Here is a 10,905-nt window from a genome sequence, read left to right on the forward strand (position 1 = left end):
CTAGTGATCATAATTTTTAATGGCTAGATTCAAATACGATCGTAAGCCGGATCAAGCGGGTTAAGCCGGATCAAATGTGATCAGCCCCCAAGTGATCATGTGAGAAAATAATGATAATAATAATGACAAATTTACCTTGGGGGAAGGAAAAAAGGACAGAGGTCCTGCTTTATTATTTATCATAATATATACATTGGCAAAATATGTACATCAGGAGAGCCTATGGCTCAAGTGTTGTAGGGCCGAAGATGAGCGATATTCCACGGCCGGCGGGTCTCTTCCTCCGACTTACGTGAGTCTTTGCACTCTCAAACATCGATAAGGTAATATGCCCCGCTGTTCAAGTTCTTGCTGACCACAAAGGACCCTTCCCAAGGTGGGGATAGCTTGTGCGCATCAGTTTGATCCTGGATGAGCCGGAGCACCAAATCACCTTCCTGAAAGGCTCTGGACTTAACCCGGCGGCTGTGATATCGACGCAAGTCTTGCTAGTAAATCACCGAGCGAGCTGCTGCCAAGTCCCGCTGTTCATCTAACAGGTCAAGAGCATCCTGATGCGCCTGTTCATTGTCCGCTTCAACATAAGCCGCCACACGAGGCGAGTCATGACTGATGTCGCTAGGGAGAACTGCCTGAGCTCCATAGACCATGAAGAAAGGTGTATAACCCGTAGATCTGTTAGGAGTAGTGTTAATGCTCCATAACACAGAGGGTAACTCCTCAACCCAGCAACCCGGCGTCCGCTACAAAGGGACCAAAAGCCGGGGCTTGATGCCTTTCAATATCTCCTGATTGGTTCTCTCGGCTTGACCGTTGGATTGGGGGTGAGCCACTGATGAAACATCAAGCCGTACATGCTCCCGTTGACAAAATTCTTCCATGGCGCCTTTAGACAGATTAGTGCCATTGTCAGTTATAATGCTGTGTGGAAAGCCGAAGCGAAATATCACCTTCTTCATGAATTGTACTGCCGCTGCATCACACTTACTGACTGGCTCTGCCTCAACCCACTTTGTAAATTTATCAACCGCCACCAAGAGGTGGGTCTTTTTATCTTTGGACCTTTTGAAAGGCCCAACCATGTCAAGTCCCCAGACTGCGAATGGCCATGTAATTGGAATCATCCTCAATTCTTGAGCCGACACATGAGCCCGTCTTGAGAACTTCTAACAACCGTCACATTTACTGACCAAGTCCTCTGCATCAGCATGAGCCGTCAGCCAATAGAATCCATGACGGAAAGCCTTAGCCATGAGGGATTTTGATCCGGCGTGGTGACCACAATCCCCTTCATGAATCTCACGAAGAATTTCTTGGCCTTCTTTAGGAGAGACGCAATGCTGAAACGCCCCTGTAACACTGCGATGATGCAACTCGCCATTGACAATCGTCATAGACTTAGACCGCCGGGTTATCTGCCTGGCCAAGGTTTCATCCTCAGGCAACTCGCCCCGAGTCATATAAGCCAGGTATGGCACCGTCCAATTTGGAATGACATGAAGAGCCGCCACCAATTGCGCTTCTGGGTCATGAACAGCCAAGTCTTCCTCTATGGGTAGCTTGACAAAAGGGTTATGCAGAATATCTAAGAAAGTATTAGGCGGCATCGGCTTACACTGAGATCCCAGCCGGCTTAAAGCATCAGCCGCCTCGTTCTTTCTGCGGTTAATGTGCTCCACATGATGACCCTTGAACTGTCCCGCAATTGCATCGACTTCACGATGATAAGCTGCCATGAGAGGATCCTTAGAATCCCACTTGTCTGATACCTGCTGGACCACTAGATCTGAGTCGCCGAAGCACCTTACCCGGCTTAAGCTCATCTCCTTAGCCATCCGGAGACCATGGAGTAAGGCTTCATACTGAGCTGCATTGTTAGTACAGGGAAGCATCAACCGGAGCACATAACAAAATTTGTCACCTCGAGGGGAAGCCAAAACAACTCCAGCCCTCGAGCCCTCCAATTGCCTGGACACGTCAAAATGAATTGTCCAATATGTGTTGTCCGACTTTTCTTCAGGCATCTGCAGCTCTGTCCAATCGTTGATGAAATCCACTAGTGCTTGAGATTTAATAGTTGTGTGTGGCACATACTTTAGGCCATGAGGCCCAAGCTCAATGGCCCATTTGGCAACTCGTCCTGTGGCCTCTCTGTTTTGAATGATATCCCCCAAAGGAGCATAACTAACCACAGTGATGGGGTGGCCCAAGAAGTATTGCCTAAGCTTCCGGCTTGCCATGAACACCCCATAAACGAGCTTCTGCCAATGCGGATATCGTTGCTTGGACTCAATAAGCACCTCATTGATGTAGTAAACCGGCAGTTAAATCCATGTGCCTGCTATAACTCGGGCTTCGGCTTGGGCGAGGGGTTGAATGGATCCTGTCCCGGCTGTATGAGTATGCCTCCTGCTATGCTAAGGCCGTCTGAAGAAGTTCTCTGACCCGGTAGGTTTCAACCGCTGTCTGAGAGCCACCATCAATTCGGAGAGCCGCCAACCGTGCCGCTACCTCTATCATGTTCTCCAATGGGTTAGAATAGTGACCCGGAGGTGTTGGTACATACTGAGGTGGAGCCGTGTTTACGCGGGGAGGTCCCATCACCTGCGGTTGAACCGGCGTGCTGTCCCCGGGTGTTGCAACATGGTTCACCCCTGTACGCAGGGAGAGCCACGACGGGTTACTGGGCCCTGCCCCCGGTGTGTGAAAGAGGTTTCCAGGATCATAAACTGGGGGGAGTTGAGACTGAGTCTTCTGATGCCTTCTCCTCATGACCTCATTAGACGCGTTCTGATCTAGCGTGAGCCAAAAAGTCTGTCCCTGAATCTGCTGAGCCTGAACATCCAGAGATGCCCGCTCTGTGGTTATCCTGAAATCTTCCTCTGCTAGGTCTTCCTTAGCCTGCACCATATCCAATTTTAACTGTGCCACCTCCGCCTCATGACGAGCTTGGTCCGCCGGGTTGACCATGGCGGTTAACAGAGTGGTCAGCTTATTTGTGAGATCCTTCAATACTGAGCCGGCGGGCGCACAGGGCCTCCTGCCCTGGCTGCTGCTGACCCGGAGGTCATGGCTGCCGCAGTTGTGGAGTCTTGGATAGGTTGTGTGCCGGCCATGAAGATCCCAACCCTGCTCGGCAGCTCGAAGCAATCTGGAATACTGCTGCCATTGGAACAACCCCCGAGCCCACCGTCTTGCAGTTGATACAACGAATCTGTCTCACCTGTGGATGACCCACGATTAGAGTAGATGGTCGTCTCACTGCCAGATGCAGATCCTTTAGAGAGCTCTTCATAGATGCATCCCACGAAGGCATGTTTCACGGCAGGCGGAGCCCGGGCGGGTTTCGCACACTGAGCCGTTTCGACGAGGTCAGTGCAGATGTCCGGCTCAGGTCCCGGCTCGCTGATCTTGCCGATGAAGACATGAATTCCGCCGAAGGGGACCCGGTACCCGTACTCAATTGAGCCGGCCTCGGGACCCCAGCCTGCATCGTCATTGTAGAGCTTGCCGTGACGACTCTTGGTCATCCGTCCCACAGCATATCCCTTGAGCCCTTCGAAGTTGCCCTTCAAGAAATCGAACCCATCGTGCGCTGGCCCCACGGTGGGCGCCAACTGTCGTGGAATTGTCACGGCAGATGTCCTAGTGAAAGGACTTAGCCGTGGAGCCATCGCAACTAGGAATCTTGAAGGGGTTAATCGGGACAAAGGACACGAGGTTTATATTGGTTCGGCCCCTTACGGTGAAGGTAAAAGCCTACGGTCCAGTTTTGAGTGGGATTGCTTATGTCTCGATAAGCAGGGAGCGAATCACTGACCTATCTCTCGAGTTGATGTTACTTGCCCTGAACCGCCGCCGGGTCGTCCCTTTATATACAGAGGCCGACGCCCAGCGTCTCTACAGAGTCCCGGCCGGCTCATAAATAGCATCTGGCTCAGTCTCTTAACTATTCTTGCCTTACAATACAAGTCACGCATACATGTCGATTTATCACTACGGGCCTTAAGTCTCCTCTGGGCCATGGGCCTTTAACTAAACCGCCATCCATAACCTGGGTCTTGGGCTTCACGAATATTTGCAAGTATGACCCGGCCCCTCCTGGGCAGGTCATACCAATAGTTATATTCCCAACAGGACCCGAAGGTCTGTGGTAAACTACTCACACTTCATTGGAAATGCTATTGTGTTGATGTAGAAGCCCTCCATGATCGATTCCCCCTCCGGCGGAGCGTCGGAAAAGGCCCCAAGATGGGATCTCACGGGTACAGAAGGTTGCGGCGGTGGAAATAGGGTTTCATGGTGCTCCTGGATGTTTTCAGGGTATGTGGATATATATAGGCAAAGTAAGTCAGTCAGGGGAGCCACGAGGGGCCCACGATGGTGGGGGGCGCGCCCACCCCCCTGGGGTGCGCCTCCCTGCCTCGTGGCTTCCTCGTTTGTTGCTTGACGTCCGCTGCAAGTCTCCTGGATTGTGTTTGTTCCAAAAATAACTCTCCCGAAGGTTTCATTCCATTTGGACTCCGTTTGATATTCCTTTTCTACGAAAAACTGAAATAGGCAAAAAAATAACAATTTGAGCTGGGCCTCCGGTTAATAGGTTAGTCCCAAAAATAACATAAAAGTGTATAGCAAAGCCTATTAAACATCCAAAACAGGTAATATAATAGCGTGGAACAATCAAAAATTATAGATACGTTGGAGACATGTCAGTGGACGTGGACACAAGTCTTTCCAATGCATCAACCGGCGAACCATGATTGCCAATGACGATGGCACATGCGACTCCATGAGTGAAGCTGAGATGGACGCCCTTGAGCATGTCGCCATGCACTGCCAAGTGAATGAAGAAAAAGATGCTCAAGTATATTGTGACAATGATTCAAGTCCCGCGCTCATGGTCTCCAAGCTCTTGACGCTTCAACACCAACAAGACGAAGACCAATGTTGCCACATCTTCCACACCAAGGCCATCATCAATGGTCGTTTCGTGAAGGTCGTCATCGACGGAGGAAGTTTCCACAACTTGGCAAGTGAAGAGCTATGTACCAAGCAACAATTGGTCAAGATGAAGCATCCTCGCCCCTACAAGGTCCAATGGCTTAGAGACTTTGACACAATTCAAGTGGAGCACACTGTGAAAGTTTCATTCAAGATTGGCGCTTACGAGGGCACCTTGGAGTGTGATGTGGTTCCTATGTCTGTGTGCCATCTTCTCTTGGGAAGACCTTGGCAATTCAAATGCGGCGGCATCCAAGATGGAAGAACAAACCACTATAGCTTCAAGATGAAGGGAACGGAGTACGTGCTATGTCCTATGTCACCAAGTCAAGTGATCACTGACAAGCAAGCATCCACCCATCATGGAGAGACTAGTGAGAGAGTGTACCACCACAAAGAGAGTGAGCGCCACAATCCCAAAATGAGTGACTCCACAACACAAGAGAAGAACTTAGTTGATGAGGACATGACTACCTTGGATACGACAAAAAATATTGCATACATGCATATTTGTGAGGTGATTTCTAATGCAAACTATGCAATAATTTATTTATGTTATCCAGGACAAAAATACTTCACAGACTTTTGCGCCATGTCTAATTGCAGGTGTATGGGACATTTGTACAATCCACATATGAATATAAGGGGAAAAGAGAAGTTTATGTGTTGTTCAAAAAGTCCTCTCATATCACTTTTGGGCCAAGAGAAGATAGAGTCCATGTCTCTCACATTGTGGACTCAGGTTTGGCCTGCACAGACATACCTGACTCAAAACGCCAAGATCTCTTTCATCCGGACTCCGAATTGGGTGACTCTTTTTTTGTTGGAAAGTAGATTTTATGCTCTTTCCGACCCATTTGGAATCATCTTCAAATTCATCTGGAATGTTGAAATATTTATGAAACAATCGGACGCAGTAGCAGAATCCGAGTCAAACTACAAGTCCAAAGGTGTTGCATCACCTTCACTTGGGCCCATGAGCCTTGTACGACCAAGGGTTAGTTTTAGGCTGCCTTGAGACGTCCTCCCACCTCCTTGGCCGCCACCCCTTGCTCCTATATAAGTAGATCAATCTAGTAGCATTTTGCTTGGGATTTGTTTAGTTAAAAGTTAGCCATTGCAACTTATGTACTTCGTTTGTGTTCAATGACCAGACCAAGACTGTGTTCGGATCCCCACCTTTATCAATACTTTATCCATATTCGCAATATTCAGATTGCATTGTCATATTCTTGATTGTTCTTCGATTGCGTGCAGGAATAGACCTTCGTGATCAGACTGATCGTGCTTCCAACATCGTCGGTATCCTCAAGAGATTGGTTTAGCGATTGCTAAGGCGCAACATTGTGCACGCTTGTAGTCGGATCGTCAAAGTCGGCTCCACCAAATTGATAGTTATCATCTCATCAAAAGATCAGGACACCTCGCTTCAATCAAGTGGTATCAGTTTTCAGGTTCCTCGGTGAGAATTTCCAGTTATCCCTAGATTAGATTTGTCGTCTTACATATTGTCCAAGAAAAAGCCATAAAAAAAGTTAGATCTGTTCGTCCTTTGTCCAAGCTAGTCTGAGCCTTTACAATTTTCTTTTCAGTGCTTGCATAGTTGAATTATCGGTTGCATCATCGTGTTGAGTTGCTGGTCTTAGTGTCTAGTTCCTTTAGAGTTACGAGTTATGTTCATATTAGTCACGCTGTCGCTGCATCATCATCCCTTCCGCTGTCGACCACCTCCATCCATCAATTTCCACCATGTCCCATCCATCATTCATTGTCATAATCATAGTTGAGGTCATTCGCATCTTTGCTTGATTCAATTTGCATCTTATCTAGTTTGTTTTGGAAAGAAAGAAAAAGGACTAAGAAAAAAAGTAAAAAATCAGAGGAAAAAAAGAGAAAAAAGTGCAAAAAGTGAGAAAAAAAGAGAGATTTAGAGAGTGCTCCTCCCTTGTTTACGTGCAGCGCCATGACTTTGTTAGTGTTCTAAGCTCGCGTCTCTAGCACGGTCTAGCCTAGGACCAGCAGAGTACCATCATTGAGCGTTTATTCAACATTGCATCTCTGAATTGATTATTGTTAATCTTTTGCTACCAAATTTTAATCCTTCCAAGCTCCACATATTTCTACACCGTGTATACGTACGTTCACCTGACAATCGCTTTACTCAATCTTCAGAGTTATTTGACACCGCTGGTCGCTTGTCACCACCTGCTGCATGGTAAGAACTTGTAAGATATTGATATTTGCTTTACTGTGAGTGCTTTACCACCACATCCTAGTAGTTCATAGGAACATTATTCTCGAATTTTGTTTCTTGTTTCTACTAATCATGACAGGTTCTGGAGATAGAAGTTCTTGGACGACGGATACATCTTCACCATCATGAGAGGTGGGACAACACACACAAGCACATGGTCAGGTTATCTCTTTACCGTCATTTGAGGGTAGATTTAATCCTGCTATTTATCTAACTTGGGAGCTTGAAGTAGAACAAGTTTTTAGTCACCATGATTTTTCTGAACTTGAGAGAGTACGAGCTGCCACAGGAGCATTTACTAGTTTTTATTCTTATGTCTCCTGATTCTATTTTGAAAGATGATATTAATAGAGCTCATAAAGCGCAACAGGAGAAAAATAAGAGTGAAAATCAGATTGTGGCAAAAGAATTTGAGCAACAAATGAAGTCTAATAATAAACCATCTAGTGTTGCTTCTGAAATTAAATTGAAAAGTGGATGTTTACTTGCCACCAAATCTGATATTGATGATCTAGATTTTAGCAAATCTGTTTGCTATGCTTTTGTGTGCAAAGAGGCATTATTTTCATTCGAGGACGTGCCTTCCTCTTTGCGTCCTGATGTCACTAACATTTTGCAGGAGTTCGCTGACATCTTTCCGCAAGATGTGCCACCGAGATTACCACCTATTCAAGGGATTGAGCATCAGATTGACTTAAGTCCCGGTGCCTCGCTGCCAAACCGTGTGCCATAATGTACCAATCTAGAGGAGACGAAGGAGATAATGCGTCAAGTACAGGAGCTACTCGACAAAGGTTATACACGTAAATCTCTTAGTCCCTGTGTTGTTCCTATTATACTAGTGCCAAAAAAGGATGGTACATCGCATATTTGTGTTGATTGTAGAGGCATTAATAATATTACTATTCATTATCGCCATCCTATTCCTACACTAGATGATATGCTTGATGAATTGAATGGCTCTACAATTTTCTCCAAAGTTGATTTGTGTAGTGGATACCATCAAATTTGTATGAAACTCGGAGATGAATGGAAAACAACATTTAAAACTAAGTTTGCATTATATTAGTGGTTAGTCATGCCTTTTGGGTTAACTAATGCACCTAGTACCTTCATGAGATTAATGAACAAAGTTTTACGTGCTTTCATTGGACTATTTTTGGTAGTTTACTTTGATGATATACTGATACATAACAGATCTTTGGAGGAACATTTGGAACATTTACGTGCTATTTTTATTGCTCTATGTGATGCACATTTGTTTGGTAACCTTGGGAAGTGCACCTTTTGCACCGACCGAGTATCTTTCTTGGCTATGTTGTTACTCCACGGGGAATTGAAGTTGATAAAGCCAAGATTGAAGCTATTGAGAGTTGGCCGCAGCCCAAAGCAGTCACACAAGTGAGGAGTGTCCTTGGCCTCGCTGGTTTCTATAGGCGTTTTGTAAGAGATTTTAGCACCATTGTTGCACTTCTCAATGAGCTTACAAAGAAGGATGTGCCTTTTGTTTGGGGTGTTGCACAGGAAGAAGCCTTCACAGTATTGAAAGATAAGTTGACACATGCTCCATTACTCCAACTTCCTGATTTTAATAAGAATTTTGAGCTTGAATGTGATGCTAGTGGAATTGGATTAGGAAGTGTGTTATTACAAGATGGCAAACCTGTTGCATACTTTTTTGCAAAATTAAATGGGCCTAGTCTAAACTATTCGACTTATGATAAAGAATTATATGCTCTTGTTCAGACTTTAGAAACATGGCAACATTATTTATGGCCCAAAGAATTTGTTATACATTCTGATCATGAATCTTTGAAACATATTAAAAAGTCAAGCCAAACAGAATCTTAGACATGCTAAATGGGTTGAATTCATTGAGACTTACCCTTATGTCATTAAACACAAGAAGGGTAAAGAAAATGTTATTGTTGATGCATTGTCTCGTCGTTATACTATGCTTTCACAACTTGACTTTAAAATACTTGGTTTGGAGACCATCAAAGATGAATATGTGTATGATGCTGAATTTAAAGATGTATTGCATAATTGTAAAGAAGGTAGAACATAGAACAAGTTCGTCGTTAACAATGGATTTTTGTTTCGTGCTAACAAGCTATGCATTCCAGCAAGCTCTGTTCGTCTTTTGTTGTTCGCATGGAGTAGGATTAATGGGACACCTTGGCATCAAGAAGATGGAGGATGTACTTGCTACACATTTCTTTCGGCCAAAGATGAGACGGGATGTTGAGCATTTTGTTGCTCGCTGCACTACATGTCAAAAAGCTAAGTCACGACTCAATTCTCATGGTTTATATATGCCTTTGCCTGTACCTAGTGTTCCTTGGGAGGATATATCTATGGACTTTGTTTTAGGATTACCTCGAACAAAGAAGGGGAGGGATATCATATTTGTTGTTGTGGATAGATTTTCGAAAATGGCACACTTTATACCATGTCATAAAAGCGATGCTACTGTAATGTTGTTGATTTGTTCTTTCGTGAAATTATTTGCTTGCATGGTGTGCCAAATACAATTGTTTCAGATCGTGATACTAAGTTTCTTAGCCACTTTTGGAGATGTTTATGGGCTAAGCTGGAGACTAAACTGCTTTTTAGTACTACGTGTGACCCCCAAACTGATGGACAAACTGAAGTAGTCAATAGAACATTGTCTGCTATGCTTAGGGTTGTTTTGAAGAATACAGGAAAATGTGGGAAGAATTCTTGCCTCATATTGAATTTTCTGATAATCGTTCGCTGCATTCTACTACTAAGATGTGCCCTTTGAGATTGTGTATGGTTTCCTACCTCGTGCACCCATTCATTTGTTGCCTCTTCCATCTTCGGAGAAGGTTTGATGCTAAACAACATGTTGAATTGGTCTTAAAAATGCATGAGTTAACAAAGGAGAACATTGAGCGTATGCATGCTAAATATAAAATTGCTAGAGATAAGGCTAGAAACATGTTGTGTTTGCACATGGAGATCTTGTCTGGTTACATTTGCGTAAGGATAGATTTCCTGATTTGCACAAATCAAAGATAATGCCATGTGCTGATGGTCCTTTTAAGGTGTTAGAGAAAATGAATGATAATGCATATAAACTTGAGCTTCCTGCAGATTTTGGGGTTAGTCCCACTTTTAAAATTGCAGATTTGAAGCGTTATTTGGGTGAAGAGGATGAGCTTCCATCGAGGACAACTTCATTTCAATAAGGGGAGGATGAGGAGGACATCAATGCCATTGTTACACCCACAACCCCTGCTTCTATACATACTGGACCAATTACTACAGCTCGTGCACGCCAATTGAATTACTAGGTACTTTTGTTTCTTGGTGAAAATTCTAATGTTCGTGAGAATATGATGCTGCCTAAATTGGATACATTTGTGTTGATTACTAATGAAGGGCCTAGCATGGATAATAGGGATGAACACTGGGGTGGGATCAAGCATGGAGATGAAGGCGCGCGTGAAGGGATCCAGAATGGCGTTTCTAGTGCATATTTGAGCACTTTGAAGCCTCTGTGATGACCTACAAGGACATGGACGAAATATGCAAGATGCCCCTTCATAAATTTTGTCCATAGCTTATTTTAGGTGCTGCGCCACCTTATTTTTGGGCCAGGCCCATGTAATTTCAAAATACAA

This window comes from Triticum aestivum, chromosome 6B, assembly GCF_018294505.1.
Source record: "Triticum aestivum cultivar Chinese Spring chromosome 6B, IWGSC CS RefSeq v2.1, whole genome shotgun sequence".
NCBI lineage: Eukaryota > Viridiplantae > Streptophyta > Magnoliopsida > Poales > Poaceae > Triticum > Triticum aestivum.